The sequence below is a fragment of the Mustelus asterias genome, chromosome 2, assembly GCF_964213995.1.
Source record: "Mustelus asterias chromosome 2, sMusAst1.hap1.1, whole genome shotgun sequence".
Classification (NCBI taxonomy): Eukaryota; Metazoa; Chordata; class Chondrichthyes; order Carcharhiniformes; family Triakidae; genus Mustelus; species Mustelus asterias.
Genome location: NC_135802.1, coordinates 13,301,876 through 13,325,534, shown reverse-complemented (window position 1 = coordinate 13,325,534; position 23,659 = coordinate 13,301,876). Strand labels below are relative to the sequence as shown.

The 23,659-nt window shown below is 46.5% G+C and overlaps 1 protein-coding gene across 4 annotated transcripts in view; it reads right to left on the bottom strand.

Annotated features, from left to right (window-relative positions):
• The window catches only part of LOC144505462 (atypical chemokine receptor 2-like), a 120,923-nt gene that overhangs the window by 19,751 nt on the left and 77,513 nt on the right, over positions 1–23,659 (bottom strand). Inside the window, exons 1-2 of one of the 4 annotated variants that reach the window (XM_078231571.1) lie at positions 15,485–15,532; positions 986–1,068 (exon numbers count right to left, since the gene is read on the bottom strand). The exons of 1 other annotated variant lie outside the window; for it this stretch is intronic. The gene's annotated coding sequence lies outside the window, so the exon portion shown is untranslated. Of the gene's footprint in view, positions 1–985; positions 1,069–15,484; positions 15,533–15,801; positions 15,895–23,659 lie in introns of those variants that run through there. 2 more of the 4 variants (XM_078231580.1, XM_078231586.1) reach the window with 2 other exon arrangements.

Here is a 23,659-nt window from a genome sequence, read left to right as displayed (position 1 = left end):
CAAAACCATTCAGTTCCAAATGTGTATAGATCCTATTCCTAAGAATCTTCTCCAACAGTTTCCCTATCACTGATGTCAAGCTCACTGGCCTATAATTACCCGGGTTATCCTTGCTACCTTTCTTAAAGAACAACATTGGCTACCCTCCAATCCTCTGGCATCTCACCAGTGGCCAACGAAGAAACAAAGATTTCTATTAGAGTCCCAGCAATTTCATCTCTTGTCTCCCTCATAAATCTGGGAAACATGTCATCTGGTCCTGGGGATTTGTCGACCTTAATGTTTTTTAATTCACCTAACACTTTCTCCCTTGTAATGATGGCTTGTTCTAAAGGGTTTACATACCCCTCCAAGATACCATCACTCGACCTGTCCCTCTCCTTTGTGAATATCGATGCAAAGTACTCATTAAATATTTCATTCACTTCATTTGGTTCCACACATAGTTTCCCTCCTTTGTCCTTATGTGGACCAACTCTTTCACATGCTTCATCGGTTTTTAGTTGCCCAGAGCTCATGTATGCATCCTTTCTCTTTTTGACTAGACTAACAATTTCCCTCATCATCCACGGTTCCTGAATCCTGCCTTTTCTGTCCTTCCTCTTCATCGGCACATGCCTGTCCTACACTCCGATCAACTGCTCCTTAAAAGACTCCCACATGCCAAATGTGGATTTACCCACAAACAGCCTCTCCCAAACAACAGCCTCTCCCAAACAACTGCCTAATCTAGTTGTAGTTAGCCTTCCCCAATTTAGCACCTTAACCTTAGAACAACACTTGTATATGAATTCCTGTAATCTGGGAACTAGGAATATACCTAGTTGTGAGGTACACATTTCCCCTTTGAAGGCTATTCAGTTGATGTTGCCAGGCATGTGCAACTTCCCAGTTTTTTTTTAGGTTCCCTGATCTGATCCACCCTTATCCCTGAAGAGAAAAAGGTAAAGAAATTCTTGTTCCGTCAGAGTGAACGATTCCTTACCTTGACAAAACTGAAATCCAGCAGGTCCCAATCTCTTTTTAACACCCACTCAGACTGCTGAACTTTGGAATTGACTTTTTCTCCTGAATTCAAGATTGGAAAGGAAGTCTCTTTTAGTTATGTAACTTTCTGGTTTGGACAATGCCCATGAATAAACATTTTCTGGTTATGAGACAAATTCCAGTTGTGTTGTGTTTAGTTGAAGTTCTGATGTACTTTGAAAATGGAAAGTATGAGTCAAGTGGAAAGTTCCAGGATAAATTTCAACTTGTTTAACAGGCTTTATAGAACATAGAACAGTACAGCACAGAACAGGCTCTTCAGCCCACGATGTTGTGCCGAGCTTTATCTGAAACTAAGATCAAGCTATCCCACTCCCTATCATCCTGGTGTGCTCCATGTGCCTATCCAATAACTGCTTAAATGTTCCTAAAGTGTCTGACTCCACTATCACTGCAGGCAGTCCATTCCACATCCCAACCACTCTCTGCGTAAAGAACCTACCTCTGATATCCTTCCTATATCTCCCACCATGAACCCTATAGTTATGCCCCCTTGTAATAGCTCCATCCACCCGAGGAAATAGTCTTTGAACGTTCACTCTATCTATCCCCTTCATCATTTTATAAACCTCTATTAAGTCTCCCCTCAGCCTCCTCCGCTCCAGAGAGAACAGCCCTAGCCCCCTCAACCTTTCCTCATAAGACCTACCCTCCAAACCAGGCAGCATCCTGGTAAATCTCCTCTGCACTCTTTCCAGCACTTCCACATCCTTCTTATAGTGAGGTGACCAGAACTGCACACAATATTCCAAATGTGGTCTCACCAAGGTCCTGTGCAGTTGCAGCATAACCCCATGGCTCTTAAACTCCAACCCCCTGTTAATAAAAGCTAACACACTATAGGCCTTCTTCACAGCTCTATCCACTTGAGTGGCAAACTTTAGAGATCTGTGGATATGGACCCCAAGATCTCTCTGTTCCTCCACAGTCTTCAGAACCCTACCTTTGACCCTGTAATCCACATTTAAATTAGACCTACCAAAATGAATCACCTCACATTTATCAGGGTTAAACTCCATTTGCCATTTTTCAGCCCAACTTTGCATCCTATCTATGTCTCTTTGCAGCCTACAACACCCCTCCACCTCATCCACTACTCCACCAATCTTGGTGTCATCAGCAAATTTACTGATCCACCCTTCAGCCCCCTCCTCTAAGTCATTAATAAAAATCACAAAGAGCAGAGGACCAAGCACTGATCCCTGTGGCACTCCACTAGCAACCTGCCTCCAGTCCAAAAATTTTCCATCCACCACCACCCTCTGTCTTCGATCAGACAGCCAGTTACCTATCCAATCGGCCAACTTTCCCTCTATCCCACACCTCCTTACTTTCATCATAAACTGACCATGGGGGACCTTATCAAACGCCTTACTAAAATCCATATATATGACATCAACTGCCCTACCTTCATCAACACACTTAGTTACCTCCTCAAAAAATTCAATCAAATTTGTGAGGCACGACTTGCCCTTCACGAATCCGTGCTGACAAACCCGGATTAATCCGCATCTTTCTAAATGGTCGTAAATCCCATCCCTAAGGACCTTTTCCATCAATTTACCAACCACCGAAGTGAGACTAACCGGTCTATAATTACCAGGGTCATTTCTAATCCCTTTCTTAAACAGAGGAACAACATTTGCCACTCTCCAGTCCTCTGGCACCATCCCCGTGGACAGTGAGGACCCAAAGATCAAAGCCAAAGGCTCTGCAATCTCATCCCTTGCCTCCCAAAGAATCCTAGAATATATTTCATCAGCCCCAGGGGACTTATCGACCTTCAGTTTATTCAAAACTGTCGGTACATCCTCCCTCCGAACAACTATTTCCTCCAGCCTATTAGCCTGTAACACCTTCTCTTCCTCAAAAACATGGCCCCTCTCCTTGGTGAACACTGAAGAAAAGTATTCATTCATCACCTCGCCTATCTCTACTGACTCCATACACAAGTTCCCACTACTGTCCTTGACCGGCCCTAACCTCACCCTGGTCATTCTTTTATTCCTCACATAAGAGTAAAAAACCTTGGGGTTTTCCTTGATCCGACCCGCCAAGGACTTCTCATGTCCCCTCCTAGCTCTCCGAAGAGCCTTTTTCAGCTCATTCCTTGCTAACTTGAAACCCTCAATCGAGCCATCTGAACATTGTTTCCTCATCCCTACATAAGCTTCTCTCTTCCTTTTCACAAGACATTCCACCTCTTTCGTGAACCATGGTTCCCTCACTCGGCCATTTCCTCCCTGCCTGACAGGGACATACCTATCAAGGACACCCAGTATTTGTTCCTTGAAAAAGTTCCACTTTTCATTAGTGCCTTTCCCTGACAGTTTCTGTTCCCAACTTATGCCCCCTAATTCTTGCCTAATCGCATCATAATGACCTCTCCCCCAATTGTAAACCTTGCCCTGCCGTACGGCCCTATCCCTCTCTATTGCAATAACAAAAGACACCGAATTGTGGTCACTGTCTCCAAAGTGCTCTCCCACAACCAAATCTAACACTTGGCCCGGTTCATTTCCCAGTACCAAATCCAATGTGGCCTCACCTCTTGTCGGCCTATCCACATATTGTGTCAGGAAACCCTCCTGCACACACTGCACAAGAACTGCCCCATCCGAACTATTTGACCTACAAAGGTTCCAATCAATATTTAGAAAGTTAAAGTCCCCCATGACAACTACCCTGTGACCCCCACACATATCCATAATCTGCTTAGCAATTTCTTCCTCCATATCTCTATTACTATTTGGGGGCCTATAGTAAACTCCTAACAACGTGACCGCTCCTTTCCTATTTCTAACCTCAGCCCATATTACCTCAGTGTGCAGATCCTCCTCAAAGTGCCTTTCCGCAGCCGTTAGACTATCCTTGATTAACAATGCTACTCCTCCACCTCTTTTACCATCTTCCCTACACTTACTGAAACATTTATACCCCGGAACGTCCAACAACCATTCCTGTCCTTATTCTACCCACGTCTCCGTAATGGCCACAACATCGTAGTCCCAAGTACCAATCCACGCCCCAAGTTCATCTACCTTGTTCCGGATGCTCCTTGCATTGAAGTAGACACACTTCAACCCACCTTCCTGTCTACCGGTACCCACCCTTGACCTTGATACCTTCCCCAATACCTCACCACCCTCAACACTGACTTCTGGACTACAACTCCTTTTCCCACTCCCCTGACAAATTAGTTTAAACCCCCCTGAAGGATATTGGTGCCCCTCTCGTTCAGGTGCACCCCGTCCTGTTTGTACAGTACCCACCTTCCCCAGAATGTGTTCCAATTATCCTCGTATCTGAAACCCTCCCTCCTACACCATCCCTGCAACCACATGTTTAACTGCACTCTCTCCCTGTTCCTCAACTCGCTATCACGTGGCACCGGCAACGTACCAGAGATGACCACATGTTTTGTCTTGGCTCTCAGCTTCCAGCCCAGCTCCCGAAATTCCTGTTTTAAATCCCCGTCCCTTCTCTTACCTATGTCGTTGGTACCAATGTGTACCACGACTTGTGACTGTTTCCCCTCCCCCTTAAGAATCCGGAAGACACGGTCCGAGACGTCATGGACCCTGCACTGACTGCTTCCTCCCAGCCCCTCTCACCGTCACCCATCTATTTTCATTCCTCGGAGTAACTGTATCCCTAAAGCTTCTGTCTATGGCCGCCTCTGCGTCCCTAATGATCCTAAGTTCATCCAACTCCAGCTCCAGTTCCCTAACACGGTTTTGGAGAAGCTGCAGATGGGTGCACTTCCCACAGGTGTAATCAGCAGGGACACTGACTTCATCCCTCACCTCAAACATAGTGCAAGAGGAACATTGCACTGCCTGCACACCCATCCCCTCTAGATACCTTGCCAACAGCAAAAATGTATTAAACTCACTTCATCTCGGCCTTTTGGCTAATGATCAAGTGTAGTATGCAGATGCTGCACTTGGTTGAGGTCATTAGGTTACATCTAAGCTTCATTTTCATATGAAGCAATTTTTAAAAGTGGCATCTCGGCCTTTTGGCTAAGATGCAAATGAGATCAAGCCTTGGAGGAGGAAGACTTGCGCCTACTCCAATCAGCTTGGCTCATGTAGATCATGCCCAAGACAGGGGTTGCAGACCCTGTCTTATCAGCTTGGATCGGGAATGTCTCAACTTGTTGAGACTCTGAATTGGACTTGGTTTGATTGAATTGGAAAAGTATAAAAAAATAAAAAACAGCCTTTGTTAGCAAAGGAATAAACACAATTCATAAAAATAAGATGAAGTTTGAATTTCCAAATTCACATCTCTCTCTCTCCGTCTCCATGTGTTTAATATTTAAGTAAATTGAACTCGTGTTTGCTCCCTCCACAGTTATACTGATGTTTTTATCTCATTCCTTCCACTTAGTAGCAACTCAGAAGCAGCAAAATAAATCTGGGAGTTGGATCCTGATGTGGATTTAAATACATGTGGAGTTTAACTCCAGTTCAACATTAACCAATTGCTGCCAACTCCAGCATGATGCCACCACCAAACACCTCCCCTCACTCCCCTCTCAGCATTCCACAGGGATCACTCCCTCTGTGACACTTTGGTCCACTCCACCATCACCCCCAACTCCTCATCCCCTTCGCACGGCATCTTCCCATGCAGTCGCAGAGGGTGCAACACCTGCCCCTCCTCACTGTCCAAGGGCTCCAAACACTCCTTTTAGGTTTAGCAGTGTTTCACTTGCACCTCCTTCAATTGGGTCCACTGTACTCGCTGCTCCAGTGTGGTCTCCTCTACACTGAGGAAACTAAATACAAGATTGGGTCACTGCTTTCCAGAATGCCTTTGTTCTGTCCACAAGCATGACCCCTACCTTCCAATCATTTGCCATTTCAACTCAGCGTCTTGCTCCCATGTCTACATGTCCCTCCTTGGCCTGCTGCAATGTTCCAGTGAGCCAAACTGGAAGAACAGCATCTCATGTTCCAATTCGGCACTTTACAGCCTTTAGTACTCAACTTTAGAGCAACTTTAGACTGTGACCTTTCTTCTCCATCTTGACCTTTTTTTAATCTATCCCAAGAATCTTTTGTCCCAATGCAAACTGGGCCATCTGTCACTTGTTCTTCAATTTTGCTTTCACTGGACAGTGACCTTTGTTCTCCCATTAACGTGTTGTGCTATCTTATCTTTATGTCACTACAAGAGCACCTTCTGCATTAATGCTTCCCCTGTCTTGTGACCTGCACGTCTTTGTTGCAATCTCTCCCAGCTCTCACTAGTCATTGACCTTTATGTCTGCTCTGCCTGCTCCACTCCCTTTTATACAGTATGTAATCCATCACATTTCTCCCTCTCTTTAGCTCCGTAGAAGAGTCATGCGGACTTGAAACGTTAACTCTGTTTCTCCCTCCATAGATGCTGCTGCATCTGCTGAGCTTTTTAGCATTTTCTGTTTTTGAACCAGCTTTAGGAAGTTGTTAGAAACAAATAATCAGAAAGGTGCTGGTCACGCGCAGTAAGTTCAACAGTAACATTCCAACAGTGACTACACTTCGAGATTAGCTCATTGGCTATAAAGCCCTGAGCTCATGAAAGACGCTATGTAAATGCAAACCTTTCCGTTTTGAATATAACAAATGCAGCAGCCAAACTGTATGCAGTGAGGGCACATAAACAGCAATATGATCATGAGTAGATTATCCAATAGAATTATTATAGAATCCCTACAGTGCAAAAGGCAACCATTCGGCCCATCAAGTCTACACCAACCACAATCCCATCCAGGTCCTTTTCCCCATAACCCCACATATTCACCAAACTCCCTAATGTTAAGGTCAATTTAGCATGGCTAATCAACCTAACCCACACATCTTTCGGACTGTGGGAGAAAGCCAGAGCATCCGGAGGAAACCCACGAAAACACGGGGAGAATGTGCAAACTCCACACAATGAATTGAACCCGGGCCCCTGGCGCTGTGAGGCAGTAGTGCTAACCACTGTGTCACCGTGTCACCCCAATTCAGAGGTGTTAATGACTGATGAAAAGTGGGCAGGATGCAAGGGGGACCGCCTTTATTTCTCTTTTGTCTCTGCCTTGGGATCCTCTACACACACCTGAAAGGGCAAACAGAGCCCTTTGGTTTAATGCCTCATCAAAAAAAACTTACCTCCAGTAGTGCAGACTGCACTGGAATATTAGCTTAGATTTTCTTTTCTTGGATTGACTTAAACCCCCAGCTGTCTGACACAAAGGCTGCCCAAGATTCACAAATAATGATATTAATGCAGGCATCAATATAGGAAGTTGGTTAGCTCACTTGTCTGGATGGCTGGTTCGTGATGCAGAGCAACACCAACAGTGTGGGTTCAATTCCTGTACCAGCTGAGGTTATTCATGAAAGCCCTACCTTGCCCCTTGCCTGAGTTGTGGGATCCTCAGGTTAAATCACCACCAATCAGCTCTCCCTCGCAAAGGGAGGGGGGAGCATCCTGTTTTTTATATTACTGGACATTAGAAGGGTAAATGTTCACAACACGTACTCAATGAATGTCGGGCAAGTCTAAGAGGAGCAAACATTCTTACTAGACAGTGCCCAATTAATATAGTCCAGCGATCAATGAAGCCAAACGCAATATTGAAATACATGTTCAGAGCGGTAAAAACGAGTTGAAAAAAGCCACGATTAAGCAATTGAGTGTTCTTATCAGACTGTATCTTACGTGGTGTGTCCATCAATGCACTTGACTCATTCCTGGGATGAGAGGCTTATCTAATGAAGCAAGGTTGAACAGGCTGGCCTATATCCATTGGAGTTTAGAAGAATGAAAGGTGATCTGATTGAAACATAAGATCCGGTGAAGACATAATGGGCCAAATGGCCTCATTCTGCACCATCGCAACTCTGTGATTCCGAGGGGATTTGTTCGGGTGAATACTAGGAGGAAATTGTGAGAAAGCCTGGAACCAGAGGACACAATTTAAGAGTGCCTTTGGTACATTGGCCTTTATAAATCGGAGTATCGAGTATAAAAGTTGGAGTGTTATGGTAAGGTTATATAAGGCATTGGTGAGGCCGAATTTGGAGTATTGTGTACAGTTTTGGTCACCTAGTTACAGGAAGGATGTAAATAAGATTGAAAGAGTGCAGAGAAGGTTCACAAGGATGTTGCCGGGACTTGAGAAGCTGAGTTACAGAGAGAGATTGAATAGGTTGGGACTTTATTCCCTGGAGCGTAGAAGATTGAGGGGAGATTTGATAGAGGTGTATAAGATTTTGATGGGTATAGATAGAGTGAATGCAAGCAGGCTTTTTCCGCTGAGGCTAAGGGAGAAAAAAACCAGAGGGCATGGGTTAAGGGTGAAAGGAGAAAAGTTTAAAGGGAATATTAGGGGGGGCTTCTTCACGCAGAGAGTGGTGGGAGTGTGGAATGAGCTGCCGGATAAAGTGGTAAATGCGGGGTCACTTTTAACATTTAAGAAAAACTTGGACGGGTTCATGGATGAGAGGGGTGTGGAGGGATACGGTCCAAGTGCAGGTCAGTGGGACTAGGCATAAAATGGTTCGGCACAGACAAGAAGGGCCAAAAGGCCTGTTTCTGAGCTGTAATTTTCTATGGTTCTAATAAGGGGCCTGTTGTTCAAGATGGAGATTAGGAGAATTTTTTTTTGCTGAGGGTTGTGGCAATCTCTTCCCCAGAAAGCAGTGGAGGCTGGATTATTGAATCTATTCCAAGGTGGAGTTAGACGGATTGTTAATAGACAAGGAGGCCAATGATGTGGAAGGCGGGAAAGTGGAGGTGAGAGCACAATCTGATCAGCCATGATCTTATTGAATGGCGGAGCAGGCTCAAAGGGCTGAGGTGGTGGCATAGTGGTATTATCGCTGGACTAATAATCCAGAGACCAGGGGTAATGCTCTGGGGACCTGAGCTCAAGTCACACCATGGCAGAATGTGAAATTTGAACCCAATTGAAGTGGGAATTAAAACTCTCATGATGGACAATGACAATAGTCTTAAAAACCCATCTGGTTCACTCATGCCCTTTAGGGAAGGAAATCTGCCATCCTTACTCGGTCTGGCCGATATGTCACTTCAGACCCACAGCAATGGGGTTGACTCTTATGGCTGAGAGAGCCACTCAGTTGAAGGGCAATTAGGGATGGGCAACAAATGCTACCTTTGCGAGCGGATAAATATATATTGAAAAAGTCTACTCCCGCAGCTAACTTCCTACATAAAATGGGGGTTATGCAGAGAACAGCCAAAATATTGTCCTCCAGCTATCAGGAAAGACCATAAAGACACTCGGGGCAGAATTTATGGCCCTGTCTTGGTGGGAGTGGGGCCTTAGAATGCGGCGAGCCAAACTCAGAAGGAACGGAAAATCCCACTGGCAAGAGGGGTGGTAAAATCCCGCCCTTGGACTGTAGCTTCAGAAAGGTACATTTGTGAAGTGAATTTGCAGAGTGGTATTTCATAAGAGTATAAATGGTCTGGACAGTTAAATTCATAACATTGCCTTGAATTGTGAAGCGTAGGACTGTTTGCACACAAGTTAAAGGTGAATGCAGAACTGACCGCATTCACAGAGCAGACAATACATAGGATGGATGGGTAACAGTGCAGAGAATCCAGGAGCCATTTCAGAACCAATTAGAAGTTGCAAATAGTGGGTGTTAGAGTAATTGTGGGCATTTGTGCTAAAGTGGGCCGAATGGCCTTTCTCTTCTGTAATAACTGTGTGATCCAATCAAGGTAGGAGATAGAGATTGAAGCCAAGATAGGCATATCTGCTTTGATTTCAATTCTCTACCTGCTACATACTGAGACAGAGGCCAGAATTTTCCGGTTGTACGCCGGTGGGATCTTCCGGTCCTGCTGACAGCACACACCCTACCGCGGGTTTCACAGCAGTGAGGAGTGCATTCAACAGGAAACCCCATTGGTAATGACAGAATCAGAAGATCCCATTACTAACCAATAGCAGGCTGTCTGCCGCCGTTGCGTGGTAAAGCCCACCCAGAGGGCCATTGGCCGGCGATGGGACCTTCCAGTCCTGCCACCATCAACGTTGTTCGCATTCTGAACCGCCGGGAGAACACATGGTGCGGGGAAGAGACGGTGGACACCATCGGTGGGGTTGGAAGATCTCAAAGGTGGGAATGGCTGGAATATCCCACCCAGAAGTGTTAGAGCAATCCCAACCCCCTCCGCCCCTATCCCTCTCACCAAAGTAGATGAATATCCACACCCCTTCTTTGCAAAGCAGAAGGGAACAGACAAGGAATCCTTTATAATCTGGGGGAGGTTGGGGGAGGGGCGCGTTCATCACTACGACTGGCAGCTTTGGATGGGAAGAGATCAGACCCGACAAGGTGAGCAGCTGCTTGGGGTGAGTACAGAAAGAACTGAAGATTACAGCAGCCTCCATGCACACTGTGCAGCTGGGGGAGAAACCATGGGAACTGCCCAAAGCAGGACACAGCTGGACTGACTCTTGTTTCCTCCCAGCACACAGCCACCAGGGTCCTTTCATTCAGAGTATCTCCATGCTCAGGCTCAGGATTGCCATAACAAACAAGGCGTACACTCTGTTTGATGGGTTCCGTTACTGGGGAACCCACTCTAAGCTGTGTAGCAATAGACTTTTTAGCTCAAAATTAGTCAGAAGCCAACAGCACAAGGGACCTCCAAAAACAGGAACCAAAAAAAATAGAATGAGTCTTTTTGTGAAGGACTGCTATCTAAAGGTTCTAGAAACATAGAAAAACTACAGCACAATACAGGCCCTTCAGCCCACAAAGTTGTGCCGAACATGTCCCTACCTTAGCGATTACTAGGCTTACCTCTAACCCTCTATCTTACTAAGTTCCATGTACTTATCTAAAAGTCTCTTAAAAGACTTCTTAAAAGTTTCTTAAAAGTCTCTTAAAAGTTCTGATCCATAACCAGATGATGTTTTAATTTTGAGCAGTTAGACGGAAGTTAAACGCTGACATATAGTAAGTGGGGCATATAAAACATAGGCTGTAATTTATTGCACCATACACTGTTCCCTCACTGTGCATATTCTTGAACTCCATTCAACTCCTGACAGCATGACCACTAGTGATACCAGAGTCTGGCTACATAGAACCAACTGTCCAGTTCATAGCATTTTTTAAAGGAAGGATTCAATTATCCAGTTGGTTAATTCCTCCTAAGAAACTTATTTACTTTAAGTTATAAATATTTAGTTTATGGCTGACAGGATAATTCGTTGCCATTTTTATGACATTTTCTCACATCCTTTGGCTGAAGAGGTTTTCGCCCCTGAGTAGCCTAGGTCTGATGTTAAGATATCTCCGTTTTATCAATACTGTACCCCACCACAAAGGACTACATCTCTGGATTGCAGGAAGTCATTTGAACATCAAAGAATCCCTACACAATCTTATTGGTCACAGAAGGTTATATATGTAATATACATATATATATAGGTCACCAACTCATTTTTTAATTCATTCATGGGACATGGGCGTCGCTGGCTAGGCCAGCATTTATTGCCCATCCCGAGTTGCCCTTGAGAAGGTGGTGGTGAGCTGCCTTCTTGAATCACTGCAGTCCATGTGCTGTGGGTTGACCCACAATGCTGTTAGGGAGGAAATTCCAGGATTTTGACCCAGAAATTGCGAAGGAACAGCGACATGTTTCCAAGTCAGGATGGTGAGTGGCTTGGAGGGGAACTTGCAGATGGTGGTGTTCCCAGGCATCTGCTGCCCTTGTCCTTCTGGATGGAAGTCACTGGACACAGGTGAGGTCCCACAGGATTGGAGGATAGCTAATGTGGTCCCGTTATTTAAGAAGGGTAGGAAGGATAACCCGGGAAATTATAGGCCGGTGAGCTTGACTTCCGTGGTAGGGAAGTTGTTGGAGAGGATTCTTAGAGATAGGATGTATGTGCATTTAGAAAGGAATAAACTCATTAACGATAGTCAGCATGGTTTTGTGAGAGGGAGGTCATGCCTCACTAACCTGGTGGAGTTTTTTGAAGAAGTGACTAGAATGGTTGACGAGGGAAGGGCCGTGGATGTCGTCTATATGGACTTTCGTAAAGCGTTTGACAAAGTCCCTCATGGTTGGTTGGTGCAAAAGGTTGGATCTCATGGGATAATGGGGGAGGTGGCTAGATGGGTGGAGAACTGGCTTGGTCACAGAAGACCACAGAAGGTGGTAGTGGAAGGGTCTTTTTCTGGCTGGATGCCTGTGACTAGTGGTGTTCCGCAGGGCTCTGTATTGGGACCTCTGCTGTTTGTGATTTATATAAACGATCTGGAAAAAGGTGTAACTGGGGTGATCAGTAAGTTTGCGGACGACACGAAAATGGCTGGACTTGCAGATAGTGAGGAACATTGTCAGAGGCGACAGAAGGATATAGATAGGCTGGAAATTTGGGCAAAGAAATGGTAGATGGAGTTCAATCCAGATAAATGCGAAGTGATGCATTTTGGTAGAACTAACGTAGGGGGGAGCTATACGATAAATAGCAGAACTATAAAGGGTGTAGATATGCAGAGGGACCTGGGTGTTCAAGTCCACAGATCCTTGAAGGTGACGTCACAGGTGGAGAAGGTAGTGAATAAGGCATATGGCATGCTTGCCTTCATAGGACGAGGCATAGAGTATAAAAGTTGGGGTCTGATGTTGCAGTTGTATAGAACGTTGGTTCGGCCGCATTCGGAATATTGCGCCCAGTTCTGGTCGCCACACTACCAGAAGGACATGGAGGCTTTGGAGAGAGTACAGAGGAGGTTTACCAGGATGTTGCCTGGTATGGAAGGGCTTAGTTATGAGGAGAGATTGGGTAAACTGGGGTTGTTCTCACTGGAAAGATGGAGGATGAGGGGTGACCTAATAGAGGTGTATAAAATTATGAAAGGCATAGATAGGGTGGACGGTGGGAAGTTTTTTCCCAGGTCGGTGGTGACGTTCACGAGGGGTCATAGGTTCAAGGTGAGGGGGGGGAGGTTTAACACGGATATCAGAAGGACATATTTTACACAGAGGGTGGTGGGGACCTGGAATGCGTTGCCGGGCAAGGTGGTGGAGGCGGACACACTGGGAACGTTTAAGACTTATCTAGATAGCCATATGAACGGAGTGGGAATGGAGGGATACAAAAGAATGGTCTAGTTTGGACCAGGGAGCAGCGCGGGCTTGGAGGGCCGAAGGGCCTGTTCCTGTGCTGTATTGTTCTTTGTTCTTTTGTTCTTTGAAGTGGTCGTGGGTTTGGAAGGCACTTTCGAAGGATCTTTGGTGAATTGCTGCAGTGCATCTTGTAGGTGGTACATACTGCTGCTACTGAGCGTCGGTGGAGGAGGGAATGGATGTTTGTGGATGTGGTGTCCATCAAGCAGCTGCTTTGTCCTGGATGGTGTCAAGCTTCTTGGGTGTTGTTGGAGCTGCACCCATCCACGCAAGTAGAGAATGTTACATCACACTCCAGAGTTGTACCTTGTAGATGGTGGACAGGCTTTGGGGAATCAGGAAGTGAGTTACTCTTATGAGGGAATATATTCCTGGAGATTTAATTACATGACTTGCTCCTCATGCCCCAGCCATTAGTCACCAACATACCCATCCTTTTGACATACTGTCTTCTCACGCCAATTGGGGAACAAAAGGACTCATTACCCAATTGGATGACGCTTGCCTATCAGCCAGACAACCTTTTCTTCCCATTTTCAAATATTTATATATCTGCTGAAGAAAAAGTTGAAGAAAATGACAAAAAAAAAATATTCTTTAATGTCCTGATGATCTTTCTCCGAGATTGCACACAGCAGTGTCCTTGAGATCTTCAATTCCTGGAGATTTCCAGGAGAATCCTGGCAACCGTAATGTTATACACAATAACTGGACCAGATGAGAGGATTCTGCACAAACTGGTGTTAATGCTCCACTCAAGCCTCTACTCAAGCTCCCTCATCTAAATCTATCATCACTATTCTACCTCCTTCTCCCACATATGCTTGTCAAGCTTCCACTTGAATACAATCCACACCATCCGGTTATTGAGATTAGCCTTTTATTCCAGGTTTATTAACAAAATTTAAACTCTTCCAGTTCCTGCACTGGGATTTCAACTTGCATCACTGGGCTTCTGAGCTAATAACATTGGACAGGATTTTCCGGCCCTTCCCCCAGCGAGGGGCGAGCCACACGGAACGCCTAGACCTTGGCGGGACCAAAAGATCCCGCCAGCATCCAATGGCAAGTCGCCTCCGCTGCCCCAGGGGGAGGGGAGGGCCAGAGCCGGAAACTTCCGCCCATTATTACTACGCTACCATCCCCCAGCAGGAGGTTGTAAGTGCAAGGGTGAAATGTCTTGCCACCCACTCTGGGACTGGTGGGAGGCCACTTAAAAGGACAGAAGCCATCTTGAAGGTTACGTCCTGAAGGCCAAAGTTGGAACCTCGGCTTTCAACAGTCAATATCTCAGAGAGAACTGGTGAGGGAGAGGAGGCCACCTTCAGGCACTCTTCATTGAGGGAATTCAGAGCTGGGTAAATAAATTAATCTGATGAAGCTACGTAAAGAGAGAAGGAATGAGAGTGACTAGATTTCTCTTCACAAAGCTAGCTCAGATTCAATGAACCCTAAGTCTTCCTCCTGTGCCATAATGCCCCAATGGCCTAATTTTTTCAGACCCGCCTACTGCAGGAATCATCGCAAACAGGACGGATAATTTGACAGATCAGCAAAAGGTCTGTTGACTTTTGGGCCGGATTTTCCGCGCACTCCCCCCAACCCCAGCGACAGAAACAGCTTGCCATTGGCCGCCCGGCGGGATCTTCCAGTCCTGCCAAGGTCCCTGCGTTTTGTGTGTCTCGCCCATCCTGCTGCTGGGGAATCCACCATGGAATCGGGGGGGGGAATCACCTTCGGTGGGATCGAAAGGTCCTCTCCCCACCCACAGCACAGTGCACTATTATCCCAGCATCCCCTCCATCTCACCCCATGGAAATGAATGGAGGCAGATTAGGAATGTGGAGCTGTGCCGAGTTAGGGCAAAGGCTGGAGTGCCATTCTCCAAACCACGTTCACTGTCAGCCCAGCAGCAGAGTTGCACAAGATTAATTCTGCACACAGATCATTAACTTCCAAGTAAAAACACAATCAACAGGAATCAGTCACTGTAATCACGAGTGCTCGCAAAAGTAGAATGCACACTTAACTGAAAGTAACATTATTGTATTTCCTGGAAGTGTACCTACCTCGAGTTGAATCAGTGCAGAATGAAATGTTGCCTCATAGTACAATGTTCAAACACCCGTACTGATGGCACCCAATATTCTAATTATAAAGTGTGAAGCAAAAAGCACAACTTGCACACCATTAGAACAAAACAAAGAACAATAATATCACAATTAATATCACTTGGCGTGACAACACCAACCCTCATGTGTATTACCTTCTGAGTAGAGTCTTGCTCTCGGCTGCACTCACCCCAGTTTCTTCTGCGGTGTGTCAGCACTCTTGTGTTATTTATATTCTGGACTTGCTTACTTTACCAGGAGGCTGACAGTTATAGCTTCCTTAGCTGGTGCTTCCTGTGCAGTTTCTGCGCTTTAATGAGGGTCCCCTCCCCTCTCCTCCCCCCCCCCCCCTGCACTATCCCCATCCACTCGCTTCTCCTGCCTCGCAACACCCCCCCCTCCCCTCCCACCCCCCCTCCCCCCACCGCTCATCCCCCACCCAGCCCCACCATCCCTCCGAGGGAAAGAGTACCTCTTTTTGAAAAAACGTGGCTGCAGGAAGAACTCCGCTGACAGCTAATCCATAAAGACAGGACTGGTGCTTGTGCAGCACCCTTTTCAAGCCTCAGCATGTCCTCAAGCATTTTACAACTGCCAAAGAACTTTTGAAGTGCAGCCATTGATGAAATGGAGGATCTAATCTGTGCACAGCAAGATCCCACAATTCGGAGACACTGGCCAGTGATGTTGGTTGTAGGATAAATATTGTCCCAGATGCTGGGGAGGATTCCTCCTCTCTGGAAATATGGGGCGGCACGGTAGCACAGTGGTTAGCACTGCTGCTTCAGAGCGCCAGGGACCCGGGTGCGATTCCCGGCTTGGGTCACTGTCTGTGTGGAGTTTGCACATTCTCCCCATGTCTGCGTGGGTTTCCTCCGGGTGCTCTGGTTTCCTCCCACAGTCCGAAAGATGTGCTGGTTAGGTGCATTGACCCGAACAGGGCCGTACTGTGGCGACTAGGGGAATTTTACAGTAACTTCATTGCATTGTTATGTAAACCTTACTTGTGACTAATAAATAAACTTTAACTTTACTCTATTTCCATAGGATCCTTTGTGCCCACTTGAGAGGTTGGGGGGTGGGGGGAGGAAGGGTTGGTGGTGGGGGAAACATTGGCTTATTCTCTCACTCGAAAGACAGCACTTCTGACAATACGGTTCACCCTCAGTACTTCACTGAAGGTCTTGAGGCTGACTGAAAGGTTCCAGTCAATCTCTGGCAATAAGCCTTCAATTGCCGCTAGGTGACTCCCTGCCACTTGTGTGCGGGTAGGTCTGTTGCGTCCCATTCTGCCTCCAGGAAAATGGACATGGGGTGGGGATGAAGCCAGAAAACCAGTGATTCCGGCCTGTGGCAAGAACTCACGTCCCCACTCACCTCTGGCAAGATAATCTGCAGTGCATCTCAAAGGCCAACTGATGTCTCAATGTGTCAACGTTTTGGCAAGTTCTTCAATCCAGCTGGTGCCAAACGTAGTGCTTTGCCTTCCTTTCGGGAAGTCAGGAGGGGGAAACTGGTGGCTGGGCAACCCAGGATCCCATACATTTTGCCTGGGCTTGCACACTGGAGAAGACAGTCCAGATTCACAGCAGAATGTCAACACAACATGGGTGACAACAGGAACCAGTGATAAGCCCAATGATTAGCATCATGAACGGATGCCATGGGCTGTCTCCGACAGTGGCGGAGGGGACAATGGTGTCCCCACTGGTCAGCCACTGCCTACCTGAGGCTGGGCAGCCCCCGACTCATTCGGTGCTGACCCGCCACAGTCCAATGGGACCTGGAGCTTAGAGGCCTGAAGTTGTCATCCTCTGGGCATACGCACACTCAGCAGGCCTGGACATTGGCTCAAAGTGCACTTCCGGTCATGATCAGCCCTGGAACACGATTTCACATTGCCCGCCCAGCTAACGGGCAGACAGTATGAAACGCACATTGGGAAAGGCTCAGTGCTGCCGGGGAGAGCGGAAAGAGCTCACGGAGGAGAGGGAGTGTACGGGCTGGCGCTCCCTCAGGAGAACTGCCACTGCAGAGCTGTCTCAGGGAGTTGCTGAAATGTAAAAATAAACAGTGACCGAAAAACTCTGCAAAGAATGTCTGGGCAGCACATTGAGACACAAACCTCTGTCCCCAGACAAACATGTTAATTTTATTTCTGCCCGGACAGTTCACCCTACCCTGGAGCAAAGTTGCTGCTAAAATGTAAAAGCCACCTAGCCATTCGGGCCGTCCGCCAACCAGCAAAGAAGACGGGCCACGGAAAATTTCGTTCAATTGGCCCCTTAATGGGCAAAATTTCCTGCTTGATTGTCAGAGGATCCGGTTCCGACTCCCAAAGAACAAAGAAAATTACAGCACAGGAACAGGCCCTTCGGCCCTCCAAGCCTGCACCGACCATGCTGCCCGACTGAACGAAAACCCGCTACCCTTCCAGGGACCATATCCCTCTATTTCCATCCTATTCATGTATTTGTCAAGACGCCCCTTAAAAGTCACTATCATATCTGCTTCCACTACCTCCCCTGGCAGCGAGTTCCAGGCACCCACCACCCTCTGGGTAAAAAGCTTTCCTGGTTCATCTCTTTTAAACTTGCCCCTCGCACTTTAAACCTGTGCCCCCTAGTAATTGACTCTTCCACCCTGGGAAAAAGTTCTGACTATCCACTCTCTCCATGCCCCTCATAATCTTGTAGACTTCTATCAGGTCGCCCCTCAATCTCTCATGCCTGCCCGTTGACCAAAATATCCCACGATTGCCCAATGACATCAGGACACATGCCCAATGTCTTCTCGCACAAGTTCACGTGCTTTCGGGTGGGGCATGCCCGCCTGGGCACCGTAAAATTCTGACCGGGGTCTCTGCCCGACAGTGGGAATCCATCAAAACAGGCAAATAAATTTGGAAAAAAAAGATGCCAACTCTTCGATCGGCAAGCTGGAACATTGGTGCCATGTTCATAAGTTCATAAGATATAGGAGCAAAATTAGGCCATTCAGCCCATCAAGTCCGCTCCGCCATTCGATCATGGCTGATATGCTCCTCATCCCCATTTTCCTGCCTTCTCTCCATAACCCTTCAACCCATTACCAATTAAAAATCTGTCTAACTCCTCCTTAAATTTACTCACTGTCCCAGCATCCATTGCTCTTTGGGGTAGCGAAGGACATTGTGAGGAATATTAGAAGAGGTGAGCAGAAACGAAAAGCTCAGCTGGCCAGGAAGAGGAGTCCTGAGAAAACAGAGGCCAGCCAATCGTGTACATTCTCAGCACACTGTCTGCCTGTGCAGCAAATGGATGCTGGTCACGATTCTCCCGCCTTTCCCTTTGTCCCCAGCGTAAGTTGACCAACCCACTGCTCAACAGAAACTCGACTAATGTTTCCATTAGCAGGAGAGACTGGGATCCGAGGGCACAGCCTCAGAGTAAAGGGACAACCCTTTAGAACCAAGTTGAGGAGGAATTTCTTCAGCGAGAGGGTGATGAATCTATGGAATTCATTGCCACAGAAGGCTGTGGAGACCAGGCCATTGAGTGTCTAGAAAAGTGAGAGGGCATGGGATCCAAGGGGCTGCTGCCCTGTGGATCCAGAACTGGCTTGCCCAAAGGAGGCAGAGAGTGGGTATAGATGGGTCTTTTTCTAAATGGAGGTCAGTCACCAGTGGTGTGCCCCAGGGATCTGTTCTGGGACCATTTTCATAAATGACCTGGATGAAGAAGTGGAGGGATGGGTTGGTAAGTTTGCCGACGACACGAAGGTTGGTGGGGTTGTGGCTAGTCTGGAGGGATGTCAGAAGTTACAGAGGGACATAGATAGGATGCAAGACTGGGCGGAGAAGTGGCAGATGGACTTCAACCCGGATAAATGCGTAGTGGTCCATTTTGGCAGGTCAGATGGGATGAAGGAGTACAATATAAAGGGAAAGACTCTTAGTACTGTAGAGGATCAGAAGGACCTTGGGGTCCGGGTCCATAGGACTCTAAAATCGGCCCCGCAGGTGGAGGAGGTGGTTAAGAAGGCGTATGGTGTGCTGGCCTTTATCAATCGAGGGATTGAGTTTAAGAATCTGGGGATAATGATGCAGCTATATAAGACCCTCGTCAGAGCCCTCTTGGAATACTGTGCTCAGTTCTGGTCGCCTCATTACAGGAAGGATGTGGAAAAGATTGAAAGGGTGCAGAGGAGATTTACAAGGATGTTGCCTGGATTGAGTGGCATGCCTTATGAGGATAGGCTGAGGGAACTCGGTCTTTTCTCCTTGGAGAGATGTAGGGTGAGAGGAGACCTAATAAAGGTATATAAGATGTTGAGAGGCATAGATCGGGTGGACTCTCAGAGGCTTTTTCCCAGGGTGGAAATGGCTGCTATGAGAAGACACAGGTTTATGGTGCTGGGGGGTAGGTACAGGGGAAATGTTAGGGGGAAGTTTTTCACACAGAGGGTGGTGGGCGAGTGGAATCGGCTGCTGTCAGTGGTGGTGGAGGCAAACTCAATAGGGTCTTTTAAGAGACTCCTGGATGAGTACATGGGACTTAATAGGATGGAGGGTTATAGGTAGGCCTAAAAGGTAGGGATATGTTTGGCACAACTTGTGGGGCCGAAGGGCCTGTTTTGTGCTGTAGTTTTTCTATGTTTCTATGTCTTTAAGACAGAGATAAATAGGTTCTTGATTGGTAAGGGGATCAAAGGTTACAGGGAAAAGGCAGGAGAATGGATTTGAGAAACTTATCAGCCATGATCGGATGGTGGAGCAGGCTTGATGGGCCGAATGGCCGTATTCTGCTCCTATCGCTTATGGTCTTATAGACTTGACTGAGCCGAAGCTGCCAGACACTTTAGGGTTCAGCAGTTTGAAAAATGTTCAGTGAGCATTTGGTGGAACCATCATCTTAATCCCTAACCGAGGAGGGGCTGTGAGCGAATAGCTGTCAGCCGAGGTAACACCATGAAATTCTCCAGAAGTCCCAGGCATTTCTTGACTCACTGGGTGTGTTAGAAACAACAGCTCTACCCAAGGAATTAAATTACTACCTGAGGTGGGTGGACATTACTGTTTCCCACGGTCTAAATTCTCCAATCTGAAAGCACAATCTCCACGATTTAAAACTCCCAATTTGCGAAGATAATCATTTTCCCCGACAGCTGTCTGAGAAATTGAACCAAAAAACATTTCCTTGCCGTCGGAGTTTCGGAGCCAGGAGGTCATGCTGCAACTGTACAAAACTCTGGTGCGGCCGCATTTGGAGTATTGCGTACAGTTCTGGTCGCCGTATTATAGGAAAGATGTGGAAGTGTTGGAAAGGGTGCAGAGGAGATTTACCAGGATGTTGCCTGGTATGGTGGGAAAATCGTATGAGGAAAGGCTGAGGGGCTTGAGGTTGTTTTCGTTAGAGAGAAGAAGGTTAAGAGGTGACCTAATAGAGGCATACAAGATGGTCAGAGGATTAGATAGGGTGGATAGTGAGAGCCTTTTTCCTCGGATGGTGATGGCTAGCACGAGGGGACATAGCTTTAGATTGAGGGGTGAGAGATATAGGACAGATGTTAGAGGTAGGTTCTTTACTCAGAGTAGTAAGGGCGTGGAATGCCCTGCCTGCAGCAGTAGTGGACTCGTCAACATTAAGAGCATTCAAATGGTTATTGGATAAACATATGGATGATATTGGAATAGTGTAGATTAGAGGGGCTTTAGATTGGTTCCACTGGTCGGCGCAACATTGAGGGCCGAAGGGCCTGTACCGCGCTGTAATGTTCTATGTTCTATGTCCTTCTGAATATTTGTCTACTTCTTAAATGTCTTGGTTCAGTACATTTCCCTCAGTGAGCACTCCAAGCAGATGATCCTGCTCATTATCACTCTGCTGCTTGTGGGATCTTGCTGTGCGCAAATTAGCTGCTGAGTTTCCAACATTTCGCTAGTGAGTACACCTTAAAAAAAACACTTCATTGGCTGTAAAGCTCCTTCAAACATCCTGAGTTGGCGAAATGGTGCAATTTGAATCAAGTACTTCTTTAAACTTTTATCTGAATTATCCAGCTTCACTTAAATAGGAATTTCCTGCTTATGTTGGGAGTTCTCCAGGAAAGGCTGGCCGAGCACAAACAGGGCATTCCTGAATATCCACTTCTCTCTCCGAGGTGAAAAGTATGAGGAGGGAGAGGAAAAATAGACTCGTGTCAGAATGAAACATATTTGAGCAGGTATCCATTGGAGACACACGACCTCAGTTGAATTCACAGTTCCAGTTCAATGATAAACCATTCATCAATCCGGACAGCACGGGAAGGAATGGTTTTACAATCCAGGAATGTGGCAAGGCTTCGTAAAGAGAGCGGTGTTACATTACAGGGATTACAGAGTGGTGTAAAATCAGCTCAACTCAGTGTGAACACTCCCAGCTTCAGCCATTCTACACCAAGACTCACGTGCAGAATCCCAGACCAGCGGTTCAGAACTGTGCCCCTGGAATGCAGAACTGTTGTTGGTGCCGCCTTTCAGATGTGATTGTTTGAAGATAAGGGGTAAACCTTTTAGAAGTGAGGTGAGGAGAAATTTATTCACCCAGAGAGTGATGAATCTATGGAATTCACTACCACAGAAAGTAATTAATGCCAAAATACTGTTAAAGTAAAACTTTATTTAACAGTCATAAGTAGGCTTACATTAACAGTGCAATGCAGTGAAAATCTCCTAGTCGCCACACTCCAACGCCTGCTCGGGTACATTGAGGGAGAATTTAGCATAGCCATTGCACCCAACCAGCATGTCTTTCAGACAGTGGGAGAGCACCCAGAGGAATCCCTGGCAGACACAGAGAGAACATGCAAACTCTACACAGACAGTGACCCAAGCTGGGAATCGAATCCGGGTCCCTGGTGCTGTGAGGCAGCAGTGCGTGATTTCAAGAAGAAATGAGATATAGCTCTTGGGGTTAAAGGGATCAAGGGAAATGGGAGGAAGGGGCGGATCAGGATATTGAATTTGATGATCAGGCATGATCAAAATGAATGGCAGAGCAGGCTTGAAGGGCCGAATGGCCTTCTCCTGCTTCTAGTTTCTATGTTTCTATGGTTTCAAACTGAGTGCCCCATATGGTGGATTTTGAAGACCTCATCGTTTGTTTATTTCAAAAAGGGCAGGGAATTTTCTCAGCGTCAGTGGCCCATGTCCATCTCTGAACCATCGCAGAAATGGTGGCTTGTTGCTGTTTGTGTGCTGCGTGCATTTTGAACATTGGGTTGGCTGAAAGGGCACAAAAGGCGACGGTGATGAACATCTGCACATGCCCTTCCATTCATACATTAACTTTGGTACAAAAGTCATAGAAATCCCAGCAATAATAATGTAAGTAATGGATGAGGGGAGTGAACCTCATTGGAAATGCACCTGGGACTGGAGTAATAGAGTCATAGAAGTTTACAGCATGGAAACAGGCCCTTCAGCCCAACTTGTCCATGCTGCCCTTTTTGTTTAAGCCCCTAAGCTAATCCCAATGGCCCGCATTTGGCCCATATCCCTCTATACCCATCTTATCCATGTAACTGTCTAAACGCTTTTTAAAAGACAAAATTGTATCCGTCTCTACTACTATGGCAGCTTATTCCAGACACTCACCACCCTCTGTGTGAAGAAATTGCCCCTCTGGACCCTTTTGTGTATCTCCCCTCTGACCTTAAACCTATGCCCTCTAGTTTTAGACCCTCCTACCTTTGGAAAAGATATTGACTATCTAGCTGATCTATGCCCCTCATTATTTTATAGACCTCTATAAGATCACCCCTCAGCCTTCTACGTTCCAGACAAAAAAGTCCCAATCTATCTCGCTCTCCTTATAACTCAAACCATCAAGTCCTGGTAGCATCCTAGTGAATCTCTTCTGCGCTCTTTCTAATTTAATAATATCCTTTCTATAATAGGGTGACCACAACTGTACACAGTATTCCAAGCCAGGCCTTACCAATGTCTTGTACAACTTCAACAAGACATCCCAACTCCAGTATTCAATGTTCTGACCAATGAAACCAAGCATGCTGAATGTACCCCTAGATCTCTTAGTTCTGTAACTCTCCCCAACGCCCTACCATTAACTGAGTAAGTCCTGCCCTGGTTCAATCTACCAAAATGCATCACCTCGTATTTATTTAAATTAAACGCCATCTGCCATTCGTCAGCCCACGGGCCCAATTGATCAAAATCCCGTTGCAATTGGAGATAACTTTCTTCACTGTCCACTATGCCACCAATCTTGGTGTCATCTGCAAACTTACTAACCATGCCTCCTATATTCTCATCCAAATCATTAATATAAATGACAAATAACAGTGGA